Source organism: Ornithorhynchus anatinus, chromosome 13 (genome assembly GCF_004115215.2).
Source record: "Ornithorhynchus anatinus isolate Pmale09 chromosome 13, mOrnAna1.pri.v4, whole genome shotgun sequence".
NCBI classification, from domain to species: domain Eukaryota; kingdom Metazoa; phylum Chordata; class Mammalia; order Monotremata; family Ornithorhynchidae; genus Ornithorhynchus; species Ornithorhynchus anatinus.
Window position 1 is genome coordinate 26,616,961 of NC_041740.1, and position 20,060 is coordinate 26,637,020.

The 20,060-nt window shown below is 43.0% G+C and overlaps 1 protein-coding gene across 8 annotated transcripts in view; it reads right to left on the minus strand.

Moving 5' to 3' along the window:
• The window catches only part of MAGI2 (membrane associated guanylate kinase, WW and PDZ domain containing 2), a 902,790-nt gene that overhangs the window by 456,008 nt on the left and 426,722 nt on the right, over positions 1–20,060 (minus strand). The window contains exon 2 of one of the 8 annotated variants that reach the window (XM_029077511.2): positions 13,961–14,030. The exons of the other annotated variants lie outside the window; for them this stretch is intronic. The gene's annotated coding sequence lies outside the window, so the exon portion shown is untranslated. The remainder of the gene's footprint in view (positions 1–13,960; positions 14,031–20,060) is intronic. 8 annotated transcript variants of the gene reach the window in all.

Sequence of the window (20,060 nt, forward strand, 5' to 3'; positions counted from 1 at the left end):
CAAAACTTCAGAAAGCTCACAGTAATAATGGTAATGATTTGGGTGTTTGTTAAACACTTACTATGTACCAGGCACTGTAATAAGTGCTGGGATAGATATAAGCTAATCAAGTTGGACGCAGTCCATGTCCCACATGGGGTTCATAGTCTTAATCTCCATTTTACAGATGAGGTAACAGGCACAGAGAAGTGAAGTGACTTGCCCAAGATCACACAGCAGACAAGTGGCGGAGGTGGGATTAGAGCCCAGGTCCTTCTGACTCCCAGCCCCGTGCTCTTATCTACTAGGCCTTGCTGCTTATGGCAGCTGTTGGTGTATCTATGCCAGTATATGGCTTCTAGTATGTACTTAATAAATACCATCTTTTAAAAATTATTATTATAGCTAAGTGAATTGATTGATCCAAGGAATAAAGCATGTGGAGAACTTTTCCAGGTCCCTGAGGACAAACAACAGAAGTAAAAGACTCAGAACCTGCCCTCGAAGAGTTTACAATTTAATTTAATATAATCTATAAACCAAGTGGGCATACATACCCTCAATGCTCTCATCCACTGACAAAGAGAAAATAAAACAGAGACGGTCTTTCTGGTCATTTTTGCTATGGAAAAATGCCCTTTTGGTTCAGAGATGATGCTTTCAATGGTGAGACTTTATTCATGAGTGTTTTTGAGAAAGACTCTCTTGCCAACTTTGTTTCTGAATATAATGACCTTCCCCGACCCTTTGGTATTCAGGTGAACGTTGTTCAGACATCAGTGGTTAAGAGGGGAAAGTTGCTTGCTACTGCCAGCAGGGTATGTGCTTGAGTTGTTTTCTGGAATCCCTGGCTATTTTAAACTAAAGGAGAAATGAATGTAATGGAAAGAAAAATAAGGGAAGTTGCAATAGGGAAACAAATGGAATTGATTTTTTCAATGTTCCTTTTCATAGAATTACCTCGGAGGGCCAAGTATCATTCATAATTTTTCAAGTGCATTTTGGTAATCAAATTTACTGGTTTTCATGCAGTAAAGTAAAAAAAATCACTATCTGGCATAAATCACAGCAACAAGTTTCTGGGGTACCTAAACCTAGGTACTAATTTAGAAATACTCATCCTACTGCTAGAACAAATACATTCTCATTTGGAAGAAAAGTGGTTTTTGCTTCTGGTGCCCACCATAACTACAGCTTCCACTGTGTCAGTGTCCTTTTAGAATTCCACATGCAGTAAGTAGAGGAGTAATCCAAACAAACTATTTTGGTTCCTTTCTTTGTTTCCTTCTGGTAGAGGACAATTTTCCAATCATCTTGGATAGATACCTTGTGTTGATGAAACCACATTCTCCTCTGGTCTCAAGAGATTTTCCATACACTGGTTCCTCTGTTAAGAGTCACAAGAGGCTTCATTACCAGTAAGGGTGATTAGTCCTCATTCTCTATACCTCTCCCTTTTCCATAGCTTGCTAATACCAAGGTCACCCACAAAATCAGTTACGTTCTAACCAGTCTTAAGACTCTGCCGAAAGATGGAGGGGAGGCTGGGCAATGGATGAAAGGCTCTGCTTTAGGACAGAGGATAAAGCTTCAAACAGTGCTGGAGAGACCAGGCCCAGGAGAATATGGAATAGAGGGAGGAGGGCCAGAGAGAATCTGAGCTTTGGGGAGCCCAGTTTCCCTCCAGTATCTCGCCCCAGCTTAGTCCCTTCCGAAGCACTAGAGTACTCTTACATCTCTAGAGTACTCTTACATCTGCTCACTAAGGAGGGGGAAACAGCAAGAAGCAGAAAGATATTTATCATGGTCAGAATTTCCTGATGTGCCCAGGAGTTTCTGACAACTAGCTAACTAGCAATTTTATTAGACTTGATTTGAATATTAAGAACTTGATTCCTTTATATTGATAGAAATAGCCCCTTTAGGAAAGAAATTGAGAGTGGGATTAACAGAGTGCCTTTTCTGCAGAAAACAAACACGGAAGAAAAAGCACACATTTGAAATGCCATCTCACAGCCAGGCACTGAGACCCTGACTTCATCCCAGAATCTATCCCACTGGCCTTGGAAATTCACAATGGGAGAAAGAAATCCATTCCCCTGCCTGAGGAGCTCTGCGATACCACCTCACAACCTTCAGCTACTCAGATCTGGTTATGGCTTTTAGAAAGTTCCACTCCTACAGGACAGTGGACTCAACTGAACATGTCTACCAATTCTGTTAAACTGTCCTCTCCCAAGTGCTCTGCTACAGTGCTCTGTGCATCAAAGGCACTCGATAATCACGACTGATTGACCCTGCAGCCACTCAGGATCTGAAACCAGACACTGCTGGACTTCACCACTTGATATAGGAGATTTTCCTTTTAAATCTCATCATGTCTGATTATACTTTGGCTTTCCTGATTTTGCAATTTTTGATACCACTTCCTCCTAAATTTCCGGAACTTGATGCTATCCCCATTTGACGTTTAGAGGCTGTTTGGCCTAGTGGAAAAAGCTCAGGAGTGGGTTTTAGGAGACCTGGTTTCTAATCCCGGCTCTAACACTTGGCTGTTGTGTGACCTTGGGCATGGCACTTAGCTCCTCTGTGCCTCAATTTCCTCATCTGTAAAATGAAGAGTACAAACCTGTTCTTCCCTTTGCCTCAGACTGAGAGTCTCATGTGGGACTGAAACTACATCTAATTTGCTTGTATTGTACCTATTCCAATGCTTGGCACTTAGTAAATGCTTAACAAATGCCACAATTATTATTACTGTATACTTTGGGGTGTAGCCAACTTCTTGTCCTTTTTATGTTATTGTGGAACTTGTTTTTGTGCACACATTCTGTCTTTCTTGAATCAAGATTTGCCATATACACTAGGGAAAATTTCAACCAAACTCTACACTCCTGTTAATATCGCTACCCTTTATTTCCCATGGTATTAATTTACATTTCGGATATTTACATGATGTAGAACTCTTTCCAGGCCATGCATATTTTGAGAAAATTCCCCTTCAAGACTTGAATGCCTGAAGAAATAATTAATGGACATCTAATGAACATTGGCAAACATCAGAATCACTAGATTTCAGTCTTTCAGATGTTGAAATTCAACTCTTGTAGACAAGATAATGAAATTCACCATGTGTCTAAATTCACCATGTGTCTAATGGACTATTCATAAGCAAACAGAGCTTCGGAAGACAAGCATTTTGATCATACGCACATTCCAAAAACTTCAGGAAGTTATAGTTTCAGGGCAGACTCATAATAAGCTTTTTTAGACTCAATTTAAAAATAACATTTTACAAATCTGTAAATTGATGGTGAAACCTGGTAGCTAATAAAAGATGATCTATTCTTTCAATCTAGGCAATACATATGTCTGGATTATACCTTCCTCTCCCCACTTCCCACAGAGGCAACAACAAATTTGCACTCTAAACGCAGCAGTACTGTGGAGTAATTGAGAAGGAAAACTAATAGAATTCTTTATTAGGAACTAGGATGCTTTTGCCAAACTATCTTTGACCAGTAGATTATTCCAGACAAATTAGTGTCTATTTTACTGTGAACATCTTTGGTGAAGGAGATGTGGTAGTGTCAACGATTGGTTAGGTCAGTGGTTATCTCCAATGAAAATGGCTCCTGTAGCAATCAAAACCCAAATTTTGAGAATGGAAAGAACAAGGGCCTGGGAGTCAAGAAACCTGGGTTCTAATCCTGGCTCTAACATTTGTCTGCTGTATAATCTTGATCTTTCCTAGGTCTCAGTTTCCTCATCTATCAAATGGGGATTAAAAGCCTGTTTTCCCTCTCCCTTAGACTGTGAGCTGCATGTGGGACAGGAACTGTATCAAATCTGATTGCCTTGCTTCTATAGCAGTGCTTAGCAAATAGTAAAAGGTTAACAAAGCACAATTATTCGTTCTTATAATGTTCTGTTTAGTTTACCTGAGATCATGTAATAACCCTTTCAGTGCTTGATGCCTGTTATTGCCCAAGCACTTAGTATAGTGCTTTGAACCTAGTAAGTGCTCAATAAATGCCATTTATTCGTTGATTAATTATTGAGCAATTTCTCACCATCACCTTTCTGGGATAATTAAATCTGATTCTTTCTTTTCCATATATGTTTAGAACATTTCAAATCAGTATATTTACCTCAACATTTGGCTGGGATAGCTTAATGCCTTTATTTGACTACACACAATTTTTTTTGCCTAGTTATTCCTAAACTTGCTGGGTAATAGACTGCTGACAAAGCCCAAAGACCCTTAAAATGTCTCAAGGAAAAATATTACCTCTGCATTCCACTACAGTGTGAACGATGGCTTTGAAGGAAGAGGCAGACCCTAATGAAATGGGAATTCGTCTACATATCAATAAGATAATGATGTATTTAGAGAATGTGCATCACCAGAGAGCTCTTTCAATAAACCTCAATTAAAGCGATCAATAGTTTTAAAAGAACGCTTATGAGCACCCCTGTCGGAAAATTTCTTTCAGATGAGTTTTGAATGCTGAGTTAAACAGCCGGGGCTTTTCAAGTAATAATGGGAAACAAATGTTGGTGTCTGAGAATATAATTGCTAAATGTTCTGACTCTCAGTATGTCAAGGTTGTTAGCTGAGTAAATGGAATCCTCCTCCTGACTAAAGATGAAAAAAAAAGTATGCTGTATTATTTGGAAACAACAAGAGATTTCATGGAAGCATGTTTTCAACCACACTATTGTGGAGTATGTATATGCCCATGCTACTGTGATAATGTATACACTACTATCCTATTGTGGGAGCATATATACAACCATACTTTTGTGGGAGTATGTATATACCATTGCTTTTGACAGAATGCTTATGCTCATGCTATTGTGATAGTTTTAAACTACTCCTTCTATTGTGATAGCAGATATGACATCATTTCTATTGTGGGGAAATGTATTTTGTTTCATTTTACCAAATAGGCATGTGGGAATGTGTGAGATGACCTAAGTCATTTTAAAATCATTTGAAATTTGCTTAAAGGCTTAAGGATCTTGGTTACTGTATATATAGCAAGCTATCCTTTGTTTCAAGAATGAGATCTGATCCATGGGCGTAAGGTGTGCCTGAAAAGACAGATGCAACGAGAAGCAGCAAGACAGTCTAAAGAGCACAGCACTGGGAGTCAAGTGACAAGGGTTCTACTCCTGGTTTGATCGTTTGCTTCCTGGGACCGTAGACAAGTCACTTATCTTCTCTCTAGCTACGTTTTGTCATCTGTAAAATACAAATACCAGTGTTCCTTCCTTCAGACTGTGAGCCCCATGTGGGACAGAAATTGTGCTATGATTGTAGCTATCCCAATGCTTAGCACATAGAAAGTGCTTAACAAGCCCACTATTATTGTGATGATGGAAAGTGACATCTATTCAACACTGTGCATGAAGAAAATGTGCTTTGCTACGCTAATGTATTGTCCTATACAGGGCCTGTCTCTGTTTTTGAGCCTGTCTCTTGGTAGTCCAGTCTTCTTAAAATCTTTAGCAAACCCTCTTGTCTCTATCAGCCCTCCATTATATCCTATCGGCTTCAGAAATATTGTGTCTCGAAGATATTTGTTCTGCCTTCCATGTCTGCATGTGGTCCTTTCAGTTCACCATACAGCAGATGTGTGGGTGTCCTGATTAAATCCCTACTCTTCTCATGTCTCACAAAGAGAAACTGGGTACTCAGTACTTGTCAGCGGATTCTGCTTTCAGGACTTGATCACTGCAAACCTTAATAGACACTACAATTGTGCCAATTCCTCTTATTCCCAGATCGAAGTATCAGACACCTGAGATAAAATGAAGTGTTGAGCTTGGACTTCATTTGATAATCCAATTATTTTTAATCTCTCCAATATTAATTTTTTATGCTGAAATGATAAATTATGTAGTATGGACAACCACTTGGTAAAAGTCTCTGAAATGCCTCTCCATCCCAGGACTTAGTATAGTGCCTGGCACATAATAAACGTTGAACAAATACCACAATTATTATTACTATTATTCTTATTAGATATGATGACTGGGGAGCAGAAAAGTCAGGTTCTCTGGTTGCAGGAAAATGGCTTTTCCCAGGGTCAGGAAAACCAACAGGTGGCTGTGAACTGCAATCCAGTAGTGGTGCATAAGCTTCTGGCCCAGTGAACTCCTCTCCAGCAAGCCCGGGCCCAGCAGGTTGCTGGCTGCTGGATCTTCCAGTCTTGGCAGGCCAAAGACCCATGGTTAGTTTGTGCACATTTCCTTTAGCGATCTACTGGAGTTGGGCACATTTAGAAGGTTTGACCCACTTGCCCATGCCCTGAAAATACACTGGAACAGAATTTCATGAGTCCAATAAATCTGTAATAAATCATGAGGCTCTGGCTGCAAATCGAATAAGACTCAGTCAGGAGGTCTAAAAGAAATTTGACATGTTTTCCAATTTCCTCTCTGGCAGATAAGGGAGTTCAGAGGCTGGGAGGCTCTCTGGCTATGGCAAGGAAGAGTAGTGGAGAGAGTTTGGGGAGGGAGAGTTGTATTAGAAGATGCAAGTGGGGGAAATGCAAGTAGGGGAAAGCATATTTTTTTCCAGGAAAAGAGAATCTGTGGGCAGGAGTCTTCTGGACTCAATTTAAACCATTTTCCTAAACAAAGCTTCCACAACTGTAATAATAATAATAATTATTATTATGGCATTTGTTAAGAGCTTACTATGTGCAGAGCACTGTTCTAAGCACTGGGGTAGATACAAGGTAATTAGATTGCCCCACGTGGGGCTCACATTTTTTAATTCCCGTTTTTACAGATGAGGTAACTGAGGCCTAGAGAAGTTAAGTGGCTTGCCCAAGGTCACACAGCAGACAAGTGGCAGAGTCGGGATTAGAACCCATGATCTCTGACTCTCAAGCCCGTGCTCCTTCCACTAAGCCATGCTGCTTCATATCTCTACTGAGGAGAGGAGGTGAGTCCCTCCCTTTTCTATGCAAAAGGTGAGTTTCTCTACCCTAAGCACTAATTTCCTTATACAAACCAAAGGCCACTTACTCCAGTCCTGCCCCATAATACAAGGAGGAGAATTAGGCTATTCACAGCTAGACAGACAAATCAGAGCAGGTGTCCAGCCAGCTCGATGACTGTCTCCAAGATACTTGATGGTAGCACTACTGAATCTTTCTCCTTGACATTCACGTGGGAAAAGCCAAAACCAATTTCCCTCAGAGATCCAGAACACAGAGATGATTCATGGCACTCTGCTCTGTTTTCACTCAAACTGAGAGACAATTAGGAAACGGCACATGTTATCATCATACTTCAGCCCTGGCTCAGGGTAGGGCTGAAACTTTTGGATTTGCCCCATTTACACATGGACGTTGGAAAGTTCAAGTGGGGCTCATGGGTGTCTCCTGAATGCAGATGAGGGGACTGAAGCACAGAGAAGTTAAGCGACTTGCCCAAGGTCCCACAGCAGACAAGTGGCAGAGGCAGAATTAGAACCCAGGTCTTCCTGACTCCAGGCCTGTGATCTATCCACTAGGCCATGCTGCTTCTTACATATCTTATCTGCACATATGGTTCTCCCTACAAGTACAAGACTTGCCCTATGTAGATACAGGTTATAAGAGGAGTTTAAAGCCTATAAGGATAGAAGCAGCAAGGTGTAATGATTAGAGCATGTGCCTGGGAGTCAAAAGATAATAAGTTCTAATCCTGGCTCTACCACTTGTTTGCTGTGTGACATTGGGCAAGTCACTTCACTTCTCTTGGCCTCAGTTATGTCATCTGTAAAATGGGGATTGAGATTGTGAGCCCCACATGGGATAGGGACTGTGTCCAACCTGACTTGCTTATATCCACCCCAGCGCTTAGTACAATGCCTCGCACAAAGTAAGCGTTTATGAAATACTATTAGTAGAAGTAATTAGTGCTTATCTGACCAAGTTTTAGCCTGTGTTCTCTATTTCCCAATTCAGTAGTGTATCTCAGGGAAAAAGGAAAAAAAACACAAAACAGCTTTGAATGGACAAAAGCCAACATAAGATGAAGAATTCTGGGGCTGTGAAAATGCATGTAAGGGTTTCATATTTTTACATGATGATAGGATTCTCCTAGGGATAAATAATTTCAGATTTTCATAGGAGCCTGTATAATACCGAAGCATTAGTTCTCAACTGTCTTCTTTTACTATGTTTTATGCATATCAAACCCTTCTATAATGGAATCCAGTACCCTCTTGTTCTAGGCAGGTGAGAGGCTTGCCATATGTCATGTCCTGGAAATGCAAGCAATGAATCATCCTAAATAAGACACTTAGAACCCAAATAATTAATGTAAACATCAAATTCTGTGCTTGTAGTTTTTGGGAATGAGATGATTTACAGGGGAGAGTCAGGTCTTGTGTGCTCAGGTTTTCATTCCTGTGCAAGGATCTTTGACTGGAATGGCTTATATTTTGAAATTGGTGGTCTTAAGATAGTGGCAGGGGATCGAGAACATGTGCTTGAAGAAGCAGAAGAAGGCCTTGGCATCCTTCTGTCCCAGTAGGCTGTGATTTCATCCCTGGGCAGTTTCTAAGGAACAAGAAGTGGATGTTGGCAGAGAGGAGGACAGAGGAGTAGGGATGCATCTTTCTGGGACAGTGAAGGAGAGTGGCTGGCAGGCTCCCAGTAAAATTAAATTGAGCCAAATTCATAGACTCAAACTCAGTAATGCCAGATCGTCTCTAGACCTGCGAAGGCTTAGACCCTGACATTTTCCCTCCTCTAGACTGTGAGCTCATTGTGGGCAGGAATGTGTCTGTTTGTTGCTATACTGTACTCTCCCAAATGCTTAGTACAGTGCTTTGCACATAGTAAGCACTCAATATGATTGAATGGTTTGTTTTGCTAGGGATTGTATAAGCTGGGCCAAGGGGTAGAAGGAAAGACCAGAGAAAGACTCCTGTCCCTATCAAATCCTGCCATTAGGATCATTTCTATGACCAGAACAATGGCCGCAGGCTCCATGCTCAAAGGGGCCCCCTTCCTTCCAGAAAGGACCCAGACCAATCAATCAATCATATATATGGAACACTTACTCTGTGCAGAGCACTGCAGTAAGTGCTTGGGAGAGTACAACACAACAATACAGCAGACCCACTCCCTACCCACAACGAGCTCACAGTCTAGAAGGGGAGACAGACATTAATATAAATACATTTTGGATATATCCCTTAGCACTGGGGAGTTCCAGCAATTTCAGGGTCTCTAACTGGGGGCAGTGATTACACGGAAGAACTAATGTGATTCTACTTTGTAAGCTATGCCACCCTCTTCTCCTCCCCCAACTGAGAGCCCCACTTTAGTTGACTCGTTGGATCCCTGCATCCCTGTAGGAATGATCCTGCTTGGTACCCTATTTTGCTGACATTCTTCATATAATTGACCTCACTCCTGTTAGAAGTCAACTCTCCAATCAGAGCCAGAAAATGGGGTGAAAGCTGGAAACCATTGGAAATCAAATATAATTCAAGAAGAGAGGAAACAGGAGGGCCACGGGTTATGGTACGTGGGGGAGATTAGCTGCCTTCCCATTTCTTTTTGTGGTATAATGAAAACCAGAACTCAAAAAGTTTAACAAGCTTGTTAATGCAAGGAAAGTTGGCCTTTCTTCTCCACAAATTTACTTTCCAAAGTCCCAAAGAGTCAGGTTGCCCTATCTGTTTCTATGGATTTTACTAGAGAGAGGGCCCTTCTGATCATAATCCTTTGAGGTGAGTGGGAAATATGTCAATTGACTAATTAGTTCTACGACGTTTTTAATCAATATATTGAACACTGGAAACATTTTGAAACATTTCTTTAAACATTCTACCCATGCTGGTAACCTTGTGACATATTCACCATCTAACATACCTACAGGGTGTAACTGAAATCTCGGTTACTGTATGATCATTGTGGCATTTGTTAAGTGCTTACTATGTGCCCATCACTGTCCTAAGCAATGGGTTAGATAAAAGATAATCTGGGAGGGACACAGTCCAGATGGGGCTCACAGTTTAAGTGAGGAAGAACAGTATTTAGCTCCATTTTAGAGATGTGGAATCTGAACACAGAAAAGTTAAGTGACTTGCCCAAGGTCACACAGTTCCATTGACTTAGCAGGGAGAATTTAAACCTGTAGAATTGCTTATAGATCATTCAAAGCCATGTTACATTCAGAGAAAGCTTAAAAAGGGAATTCAGTGAGGTTGAATACAGATGTGATTGAGAAAATGGGAACGTACTGCCCATTTATCGATTCTATTAGGTAGAAGCCAGGTAATTAATACACAAATATTTCTCTTTATAAAATTGTGCCTTCAAGAATATATAGTATTTTTAGAGGAGAACACCATTGTCAGAAACACAGTCACTCGGACACTCTAGATTCTGATTCACCTCTATTGCATTTAATTTTTAACTTTAGGTTAAAAAATGAATCCCTTACAGTGTATATAAACATCGTATCTTTGTTTACCATCTACAAATTTCTAGGCAAATGGTATTCCTTAAAGATACACAAGGTATATTTTTTAAAAATCTATCTTTTTATTCCTCCTAGACAAACCCATTTTCTCTGGTGTTCTTGCAGCCCCATGAAACTTTTCTGAACTTTTTTTGTTCCTTTAAACAAATGTCCATTCCCACACATTGTTGTTTCTAATTACCAGGCTTATTTCCATACCATGTTCACTGGAATCCATAAATATCACTCCCTCTTTCTTCTCAAAGTGCAGCTCACAGACATGGACTATCTCATCCACACATCTGGAATTTCTCTATCAACTTGCTTGAGGCTCATGATATCTTAGCCACACACTGCCATTCCTCTGATGGGTTTAGTAAGGCATATCAGCCATATCTTTTTTTTTTTTTACACCGCTACAATCTACTTATGTCAATTTTCCCAAAACACACTACTGTATTTGCCAGGCGGAATGATCTCCATTTATAAAATGAGTAATTGGATCTACCTGCAAGGTTAAAGTTGTATGGCAGTTGTTCTTTTAAGGAGGAGTTGTTTTATGATCTGAAACATTTTTGCCTTTGCAAAAATGATTTCACTTTCATAGTCTTGTGACCAGCTCTCATAATACCTCTGCTTCAAGAAGCATGACCTTTTGGGGACATAAATAGTGCCCACTGAAATATCTATATAGTTTTTTTCTAGAATGAAGTATTTTCTTTTGAAATGATTGCCATTCTACCTGCCATTTACTGGGTGCAGAAATCAGTACATTCTCTGGGCCAAATGATTTTTCTTAGGAATTGAAGAGGGCCCCAAAGAATGATGTGAATGGACTATGTATCCACAACCTGTCCATAATCGGAAGGTTCCTTCTTATTCCAGGATTCTGGCCATTGGCAATGGCAGCCAGGACTGGACCACCTGATCTACCTCCTGATGAAAAGGAAATAGACATTTCCATACTGAGCCCCTGCCCGAGTCTCTCCATGTCACAAGGCTGATGAGAAGAGATAAACCCTCACCCACCCCTCAATGACATATGCATGCTTCCTCTCCACCCCCATTCTCCCTAACACACACACACACACACACACACACACACACACACACACAAACATGCACAACCCCCCACTGCCCCAACACATGTACAAACACAACCCACTGATACGCAAGCACAAACCTGCATGCACATGCACAAAAATGCACACAAACACAAAAAGCCATACACACCACACCGCTAAACCAAGCATGCCCTGCTTCTTCTAGCCGGAGCATTAATAAGCTGAAGGTGAAATAAAGCACCTAGCTGAGCTGCTTTGGAGCAGCTGACAGCCCCCACTCCTTCCTCCACCTCCTCCCCCCCGCCCCCGCCAGGCTTTTCGTAATAAATGCCCTAAAAGAAGCACATGTGTACAATGAAAGTGGCTTTCTTCGGGGCAGAAGGGCACCCAACTCCAAAAAAGAAACGGTCCGCTCTCTTTAACCCTTTAGACTACATGTAGCAGTGCAAGTCCACCTGCCAGTTTCCTCTGAACTGATTCGTTTGGAACCTTCCCTTTTGGGTGGAAGCTGTGTGCGATGAAGCACACCCATTTGCTAAAACGTTACACAATAAAAATACAGCCCTGGCTCCTATCAGAGACAATGGCATTTGCCCTTCTGTATTTCACACTGAGCTTGGGGGGCGGGGGGAGGCACGGCTTTTCGCCAGCCCGATCGAGAGGCTTTGGTGAGTCTGGATTGGAGGTGAAAAGGCTCCCCACCCATCCATCCACCCACCCATACATCCATCCTTCTAAACCCGGCTTGAGCACTCCCTCGGCCTAGAAGGCGCTCCTAATCAGCTGCTACTTTCACTCCTCCCAGGGAACGGTGGAAAAAAAAAATCACAATCGCGCAGAAAGGCAGGGCCAGTCCGAGACTGTGTTCTGAAAGGGATGGCAAGGGATCTGTGGAGCCATTTTTCAGGAGGTGCACATGAGCTTGTCAGCGCCCAGCTGCCAGTGCGCTGCTACAGCGCATCTTAATTTGGCCCCAGGGGACCAAGCCAGTCCCCGCTTCCTACAACGGATCCCTTCAAGCGCCCATTACAGATCGGGTTTAATTTTCGCCGGGGCTCTCCAGGTCAGCAGGTTTGGCCAGGAGGGCATCTAAATCCCATTCCGAACTAAAAAAAATCTTGTTCCTCCTTTGAAGACACTGCCGATCCACCCGTCCTCTGCTCAACGCCAGCCCGCCCCTCCCAGCCTGGTCCTTTTCTTCTCCTCCTTTCCCTTCTCTTAATCCTTGTCCCTTCTCTCTCTCACTGTCCCCCTCAATTTGGTCATGTGTTAAACGCTTACTATGTGCCAAGCACTGTACTAAAAGCTGGGGTGGGGGGGGTGGGGGTAAGGACAAGGTAATCAGGTCGGATCCGTCCCTGTCCCACATTCTCCTCCTCTTCTTTCTCCTCCTTTCCCTTCTCTTCTTTCTCCTTCCTCCTCCTTCCTCCTTCTTGGCAGACACCACTCCCCCGCCCCAGAACACAGCCGGTCACTAGCCGGCCGGCAAACAATGGGCAATTCCTCGCCAAGCCCCTGCTCGCCTTCAGGGCAAAGCCAATGCCTCCGGAGGAAAAAGGCGTCAAAGACAATGTGTCTGCACCGCCGGAATCGGTCCCTCCCTGTCCCCCCCAAAACCCTGCACCTCGTCCTAATGAGGTGTCACCTCGTTTTTGCCCTGGGACACGAACCTAGGATCTCCTCCCCAAGAGGTCCGGCTGCCCCCAAATGAATTTCCCCGCCGAGGTGCCCAAGGGTGGAAAAAGGTACACCCGGGGGCGGGAAATTCGTTCATTCATTTACTGAAGCCCTTCCTCTGCGCACAGCACTGGGCTAAGCGCTGGGGAGAGGACGACATCACAATAGACAGACCCATTCCCTGCCCACAACGAGCTGCCGGTGGAGAGGGGATGGATACCTGCCCCCTGGGCATTGCGGTGTGGAGGTTGCCATCCCAAACTTAGGTCATCTGGCCCCAGCACTGTCCGCAGCGCAGCCTAGGAGAGGGGCGGAATGACCCCTCAACTTCTCCCCATCCTCCGGGAAGCCCGAGAAAGGCCAGTTCAGCATCCACCTCCGGCTTTGTGCTGACCAGGGCATCCAGCCGACCATTTGCCCCCGCCCCCTCCTTTGGGGAGACAGAACCTGACCTCTCTCGCCCTCCCACCTGACCCCAGTCCGGCCTCGGAAAAAATCACCCCACGACCACCAGGAACCCGAGCAGGAGCCCAGGGGCTCGGGTCAAGTTTAGGCTCCCATCTGGTGGAATATGACACCGCCTTTCGTGGGTGGAGGGGCGGAGGGGGAGGGAGGTTAACGAGAATAGAAATAGGGGGAAAAAAATTGCACACACCCACATCTCCTTTTAAAATTGCCTCGCCTTAGGTTGTGGGTTCCTAATCCACCCGGCCCTAGGCAAACCAAGGAAAAGGCAAACGGAGACAGAATCCCAAGCCCACCTTTCCATGGTCCTCAGCCGGTGTGTCTTCTCCTGACAGTCAGCAAACCACCTGTACTGATCCAATCCACCTTGAGAAAAAAAAAGAATAATAATCTTCCCTGTTCGAAGAAGTCTCTGCTGGGCTTGGATTTTTCAACACGGCTGTCTGGAATTTTCTGTTTAAGCCAGACCCGGGGATACAAAACTACTGCAGCCGACGGCTTTTGTTTTCCCTTCTCTCAAAGATGAAGCAAGCAGCACTCCTCCTGTCTCTTCCTCCTGTCTCTCCCTCTCCCCCTCACCGCCTCTCTCCCATTCCCTCCCTCCCTCCCTCCCTGTCTCCCTCTCTCTCACACACACACACATATACTCTCTCTCTCTCCCTCCCTACCTCACACACTTTCTTCCTCTCCTCTGTTTCCTACCCCCACCAGCAATCTCAACTCCCTTCTTTTTCAATCCGAATCATTCTCTTCAAGAGGACATGAGCAATACCCACATTCCCAGTCTCTTACTTTTGAAAGGGGAGGATGGTCTGGAGAGACAGAGAGAGAAGAATTCTAGGTGAAAACCTGACCATTCTGTTAAAGTGCCAGTGAGATGGATTGAGTGTGATCATTAAACGTCGGGCACAGAGGAACACATGCACACATTTACATTACAAAAGCAGGAACAGGAATCCTACTCTGCAGAGAAGGCACATACTCATTTGGGCTTTTATATTTGCCTTTAGAAAAACAAACAAATCGAATCTACCCTCTATAATGAGGTAAACTTTTTTTGTGTTAATAATATGGTTTGGTTTCAGAGCCACCCAGCTGAACTAATTTTTTTTAACCGATAGGTATAGCCACCCCTTTCTTGGATATTTACGATCAAAACCATAGCAATATTCATATTGCCTCTCCAATATTTCTATCCCAATTTCCAAAGTTAAGATTAAGCCTGTAATGACACCTAGGAAGTAGTATGGTAAAATGTAGATGGAGTGCTGTGGCTGGGTGACTTTGGAAAGTCATTTACTCTCTCTGAGCCATGCTTCTTCCTACCATAAAGGGATTTAATTACAGTCACTTTCCAAGTTACCTAGGAGGCATGTTGGAAGGATGAATGAGGTAATCTATACGAAAGGACTTTGAATTATCAGTGGGAAGAGTCCTCTTTAAAATTCAAGGATTACCGTATTCCTTAAGCACTCACTATGTGCCACGCATTGTACTAAGTGATGGGGTAGATACAGGCTGATCAGGTTGGACCATAGAGATCTGCGCTTTGTTTTTTTAAAGATAGTGAGATTTTTGTCAGTTGTTCGAGTGTCTCCAATAAGACTGATACATGATGGACCACCATGCATGGAACGAACATTCATTTATTCAATCATATTTATTGAGCGCTTACTGTGTGCAGAACAATGTACTAAGCACTTAATGATAATGGTATTTGTTAAGCGCTTACTATGTGCTGAACACTGATCTAAGCGCTGAGGTAGATACAGGGTAATCAGGTTGACCCACGAGGGGCTCACACTTTTAATTCCCATTTTAAAGATGAGGTAACTGGGGCACAGAGAAGTTGTGACTTTCCCAGGGTCACACAGCAGACAAATGTCAGAGCCGGGATTAGAACCCATGTCATGTGACTCCCAACCCCGTGCTCTTTCCATTATGCCACGACATCTACTGTCACCTTGCTACCCACGGTGCCTACTGCTGGAAACCTCACCTGTTTCTACCAGATGCCTGAGTATTCTTATGAGGCACTGTCCACCGGGCAACTGTTAACTTCTCTGTGACTCAGTTACCTCATCTTTAAAATGCGTATTAAGACTGTGAGCCCCACGTGGGACAACCTGATTACCTTGTATCTACCCCAGCGCTTAGAACACTGCTTGGCACATAGTAAGCACTTAAATACCATAATTACTTATTATTATTACTCTAGGAGTGAACAGACCAACAAACATTTTCTTTTAGGATCTTTGGAATTCTAACTGTGGGTTCTAAGGGCCTTTCCACTGAGATTGCATGATTCTATTATCTCAAGAAAAATTATTACCTTATGAGACCCTGGCCACTGGGCAACTGTTTACCAGGTGTTACCCTAGAAGTGAACGGACATGCAAACATTTTTTTGCAGGACCAAAGGAATTCTAACTGTGGGTTCTAAAGGGCTCATTGCTGAGGTTTCATGACTCTATTATCTCAAAAATGAAGGAAAGAAAAAAAACCTGAAGTGTTCTATTACACTTCCACTTAGCAATATTCCAAATTTCAGCCCCAAGCGAATGGCTCTATAAACATCCGTCTTTTCTGAAGTGATGTGGCTGGAACCCTGAATATTACAGCTTTGACTTCACAAGCCTGTGGAATACTGGTTTTCCCCAAACACTTTTATAAACAACAGTGGCGCAGTCATGGTCTGCCTAACAGTTATTTCAGTGGTCCTCCTCATTGTATACTTTCAAAGGTTGACTGTGTATGGGAAAGTTTCCACTGAAGCATTTTAAATAAATTCAAAGGGTAACTGGTCACGAGTTTAGCTTGTTAGTGATAGCAAAAATTGGCACACACTCGAGAAAAGACACTGTAAAATAAGGTTCTCAGGGGGAAGATTTAGGGACATTTAGGCTGATGGATTTGGTAGGGGTAGTTCTCCAGTTTTCTTTCTACTCACTGTCAGCTTGGATTCTTTAGACGGGAATGGAGGAGAGCAAGAAAGGAAACAGTTGAAGTTTACAAAGTCAGAAAAGTCGTGGTCAGGGAGAAGACGGAATTGTTGTTAATCAAATCCCACAACACCAAGTGTTAAGGAGCAACCACTGACGTTTGAAGGTGGAAGGATCAACACAAACTAAAGCAAATACTGCTTCACCCAGCAAGTAACAAACAAATGGACAGGCCCCAAAGTGAAGAAAGGTACATATAGACTCATGGATGAACTATTCACAGTGGAAGGTAGTTGAGGGAAAATCATAATAATTATGGTATTTATCAAATTCTTATTATGTGCCTAGCATTGTCCTAAGTGCTTGGGTAGAGAAGCAGCGTGACTCAGTGGAAAGAGCCCGGGCTTGGGAGTCAGAAGTCATGGGTTCGAATCTCATCCTTGCCACTTGTCAGCTGTGTGACTGTGGGCAAGTCACTTAACTTCTCTGTGCCTCAGTTACCTCATCTGTAAAAATGGGGATGAAGACTATGAGCCTCATGTGGGACAACCTGATTACCCTGTATCTACCCCAGTGCTTACAACAGTGCTCTGTACAAAGTAAGCATTTAACAAATACCAACATTATTATTATTATTAGATACAAGATAATCACATTGGACATACTCTCTATTCCACATGTGGCTCAAGCCTGTTATTGGGCAAGGACTGTCTCTGTTACCATATTGTACATTCCAAGCACTTAGTACAGTGCTCTGCACATATTAAGTGCTCAATAAATACTATTGAATGAATGAATATTCTAAGGGGTGAAGGAGAACAAGTATTTAATCCCTGTTTTAAAGATGAGGAAACTGAGATCCAGATAAGTTAAGTGACTTGTCCAAGGTCTCACAGCTGGCAAGTGGCTGAGCTGGGATCGGATTGTTAGATGGACCATCTGTAACCATGATAAGGGATACTGAAGCAGATAACACCCAGTGCCACTTCACATATTTGTCCATTAAGATAAGGTCCCTCATGAAGGCAGCCCCCTGACACATCATGTTATCTGTGTTATACTAGACATGCCAGGTAACCTAACCATCTCACATGGAAGTCCACAACTATGACCACCTGAACCTCCAAATCTATTTCTCAAGGGTAGCAAGCATAGCCTTGCTCCCAAGGCATTGCAATCCCTCCCCAAGTGATCCTGAAAACAAGGTACTTTTCCAAATTATCTAGAGGAAGGCTGGGTTTTTACAGTGTTCAATTGCTGCTGCCCAGTGCCCACTCCATGCCCACCCCTTCTACCAGTGCTCTTTGAGATGGCTATCTTCCATAGTAAGTGCTCAGTAAGTACCACTGATTATCTCCCACAGCCTGCCCTAGTAAAGATCTTATCACTTTTGCCTTCCCACACTCACAGGTCCTTTGTTTATCTTTTGAACTTTTCTAAACCTTAAAGGAGTTGACACTTAATAAATGCCATCACTTTTATTATTTATCTCCTCCTCAACCTTTCTAAATGACCAGAGGCCTAGTTCTTTCAATCGGTTCTTATTTACACCTCTAACATTTTTGCATTAATTTTAATTGAACCCTACATTTTGATTATGTGGGGGGCAGGGAATGTATCTGTTTCTCCTTATATTTTACTCTCCCCCAAACCCTTAATATAGTGTTTTGCACACAGAATGTGCTTAATAAATATGATTGAATAAATGAATAATAATAGGGGGATATAAAGAACTGTTTGAGAACTATAGCTCCTAGAAGCAGCATGATATAGGGATAGAGCACGGGCCTGGGAGTCAGGAGGTCATGGGATCTAATCCCAGCTCCGCCACTTGTCTGCTGTGTGACCTTGGGCAAGTCACTTTACTTCTCTGGGCCTCAGTTACCTCATCTGTAAAATGGGGAGAGACTGTGATCACCACGTGGGACAGGGACTGTGTCCAACCTGATCTGCTTATATCCACCCCAGCACTTAGTACAGTGCCTGACACATAGTTAAGCACTTAACAAATACCATAATAATTATGTTATTGGAGGTACCCTCAGGTGTGAGCGGTGTGCATGACTGGCTGGCTCACAAGAGTGGCTCCGCTAAAGGGGTAGGGTTCTAATCATTTCTGGATAACCTTTCCCCATGGCTTAACTTGGAGTATTCCCTCAGGTCCTCTCAGTGCTCAAGGGAGCAAGGTGGTAACCATAGAGGTAAAGATAAACTGAACAAAACAAGGCGGGTGATTGCTACTTGCATGAATGCCTGAAAAAGATCAAAGGGTTAAAATGGGTAATGATCAATAGAAATAGAGCTGCAATTTGGACATCGCTATTTGGATGTCCCGCCAACAATTTCAACTTAACATGTCCAAAAGAAACCTCACTTTTCCGCTCAAACCCTGCCCTTCTCCTGATTTTCTCATCATAGTAGACAGTACCACTATCTCCCCATTTCACAAATCTGCAATCTTGACATTATCTGCTAGATTGTCAGCTTGTTGTGGGCAGGGAATGTGTCTGTTTGTTGTTGTGTTGTACTCTCCCAAGCTCTTAGTACAGTGCTTAGCACACAGTAAGCACTCAATAAATGACTGAATGAACTGAATGAATGTCCTCGACTCATCTCTTTCATTCAACCTGCATATTTAATCTGTCACCAAATCCTGTCAGGTCAACCTACACAACATCACTAAAAGGCACCCTTTCTTCTCTGTCCAAACTGCTACCACATTGATCCAAGCGCTTATTCTATCCTGCCATAATTACTGCATCAGTCTCTTTGATGACCTCCTTGCTTCCTGTCTCTCCCCACTCTAGTCCACATTTCAATTTGCTGCCTGGATCATTTTCCTACAAAACCATTCAGCCCATTTTTCCCCACTCCTCAAGAATCCTCAGTGGTTGCCCATCTACTTCTGCATTAAACAGAAACTTCTTACCATAGGTTTTAAAGCATAAATTGCCTTGCTCTCTCCTATTGCCTCTGATTTCTTACTACAACCCAGTCCACACACTTCACTCCTCTAAAACCAACCTACTCACTGTACCTCCAACTCATCAGCGTGGCTCAGTGGAAAGATCCCGGGCTTGAGAATCAGAGCTCATGTGTTCTAATCCCAGCTCAACCACTTCTCAGCTGTGTGACTCTGGGCAAGTCACTTCACTTCTCTGTGCCTCAGTTCCCTCATCTGTAAAATGGAGATTAAGACTGTGAGCCCCATGTGGGACAACCTGAGCACTTTATATCCCCCCAGCGCTTAGAACAGTGCTTTGCACATACTAAGCGCTTAACAAATACCATTATTATTATTCTATCTCACCACCAACCTCTCACCCACATCCTGCCTCTGGCCTGAAAGGCCCCCTCTCCTATCAAAGAGACGATCAGTCTCTCCACCTTCAAAACCTTATTAAAATCACACCTCCAAGAGGACTTCTTTAACTAAGCCTTCATTTCCTCTTCT